Source organism: Penaeus vannamei, chromosome 3 (assembly GCF_042767895.1).
Source record: "Penaeus vannamei isolate JL-2024 chromosome 3, ASM4276789v1, whole genome shotgun sequence".
Classification (NCBI taxonomy): domain Eukaryota; kingdom Metazoa; phylum Arthropoda; class Malacostraca; order Decapoda; family Penaeidae; genus Penaeus; species Penaeus vannamei.
The window spans coordinates 34,694,441-34,696,940 of record NC_091551.1 but is presented as its reverse complement, the minus strand read 5'-3'; the positions used below and the strand labels follow the sequence as shown (position 1 = coordinate 34,696,940).

The 2,500-nt window shown below is 38.9% G+C and overlaps 1 protein-coding gene across 1 annotated transcript in view; it reads right to left on the bottom strand.

Moving 5' to 3' along the window:
* The window catches only part of LOC113820542 (inactive phospholipase C-like protein 2), a 45,659-nt gene that overhangs the window by 9,064 nt on the left and 34,095 nt on the right, over window positions 1-2,500 (bottom strand).

Below are 2,500 nucleotides of genomic sequence, written 5' to 3'. Positions count from 1 at the left end.
GATCACCTCGCCCTCCGGAAGACCTAAGGACAGCAAGAAAAACGAACGCCGAGGCAGCGGCGAATGCCAAAAGAAAAAAAGTAAATCGAAAGAAATCTCTCTCCGCCGAGACGAGACCTGGATTTCAGCTCGCGTGCGGCGGATGCGGTGGCGGGGCGGATTGCGGAGGAATCTTGTTGGAGGTAATGGAGGATTGTTTATGCAATGCCTTGTTCCCCTCGCCATGGCGCTTGTTTGTTTGTCTGGCGTAGGGAGGGGGATGCAAGTAGGATGAATAATGACGATGGCGATGTTGATGGCAGCGCTAATGATGCGGGTGCTGCTAATGACGTTGTTATTCATGTTATTACCCTACTGCTGCTGCTGCTACTACTTCTACTTTTACTACTACTACTACTACTACTACTACTACTATTACTACTACTACTACTACTATTACTACTACTACTACTACTACTATTACTACTACTACTACTACTACTATTATTACTACTACTACTATTACTACTACTACTACTATTACAACAACTATTAATACTACTAGTATTACTACTACTACTACTACCATTACTACTATTACTCTTATTGCTACAGCTACTACTACCACCAGCACCACCAGAAGAGGAACGGAAAGACTGATGCTAGAAATCAGTCTAAGAGATGGGAAGAGGAGAACCTGGGTCAGGAAACCGACCAAAGGGAAGATACGAATATACATAGGAGAGTTAAAAAGAGGAAATGGCAATGGACAGGTCATATATGGACGAAAGGTGGATAGAGACAGTAACGGGCTGGATTACTGTTAACCCAGAGCGACCAAGGACAGACTAGTCGCAGATGGCCTGGCAAAATAATTCGCAAGATCGGAAGGGATGGAGAGGACTGGGAGCTTACGTCTTCCAGTGGAATGTTACAGGCTGATGATATTATATATATATATATATATATATATATATATATATATATATATATATATATATATATATATATTGTGTGTGTGTGTGTATGTGTATGTGTATGTGTATGTGTATGTGTATGTGTGTGTATGTGTGTGTGTGTGTGTGTGTGTGTGTGTGTGTGTGTGTGTGTGTGTGCGTGTGTGTGTGTGTGTGCGCGGGCGGGTTTATTTTTGTAAACAATGAAATTACTATTAACTAGGGAAACTCTAGTAAGGATTATAATGTTACGTGATGATATTTATTAGAATAAAGGTAATGATGGTTATCATGATAATACAGCAGTGTATGTTTTATGGAAAAATAGCGAATCACTGATAAAGGCAATGAAAATAATATCAAAGGTGACAAATCATAAAATCGTCAAAAAATTGTTATCTACATGACAGCTGGACTTTAAGGAGTAAACCAAATGAACAGTGAAAAATAAGAAATTCTGGCAGTGGTTGGTCGCCAAAATGCACTTTATGATACCGGCTTTCCCAAACTAGAGAGAAAAAAGAAAGGCATATGGTTAATGTCTATAGGGACGGTCATCAAAACAAAAACACAACACTGGTGGGCAAAAGGTCAACAATGGCCGCTGAATCAGCTGTGAGAAGGATGTCAGCCTAATACGAATCTCTCGATTTAGTTGCTAAAAAAGTTATGATGAAAAACTTAAGTATTCTAAAGGTACAGAAAGCTTACCAGATCCTTTCTCTCTCTCTGATGGCTGGTCTGAAAGCCCCAATGGTTGGCCCGATGTTAGTTTTGGTGATATTTATCTCTACCTAATACACACGCCGGGTAGTTACACAGAAGAGGAGTTGAAAGCCTACAAATCACTCGAAGCTTTCAAGTATTTTTCTTAAGTTTTAAAACAAAACAGGATAATGGAATTTGGTATTTAACATAAGAAAAATCAGAATACAGCTATCTGTATTCGCTGGGCCATACTAACTGTTTGGTTGACCGACCTTTATACAAACACCTGGTGTTTACACATACAAAGAATTAAAGGCCTACAAATCTCTGGAAGGGTACAAGTAAGTACTCAATACTGTTTATTAGACTGGTTCGTAGTCGTAGGACTAAATTCTCCTGAATTTGTGAAATTCTTTCTTGCTCTTTGCCTTTTAGGCCCGATTTTTCGAAAAGTTGCTCAAGACAGGGGTTTCCTAGAAGACTTTTCTAAAAAGTTAAATTTACATTCCCACGCAATACTCATCATGATACCTTGAAAAGATTTAAGCAAATTTCCTAAAGTTCTTAAGAGCGCGGTGTAGCAGTCATTCGATTTACTATCTTCATTCTATTCCCATTTAATGTCTTATGGCCTTTGTTCAGGGAAAGTTTTAAAATCAAATTAACTGAAACTTCAAGTGAAATATACTCAACAGTTACCAGTAAGGCACCCACAACATCTACCACCGCCTAGGCCTATGCCTAACCACGGGGAAATACATCCCTACAAAGAATCTTGACGGTAAAACATAACCGTTTAAATTTTAGAATGTCTTTATAGAAAAGCTATCGTACGTACCTTTAGCACAAACTCTTAC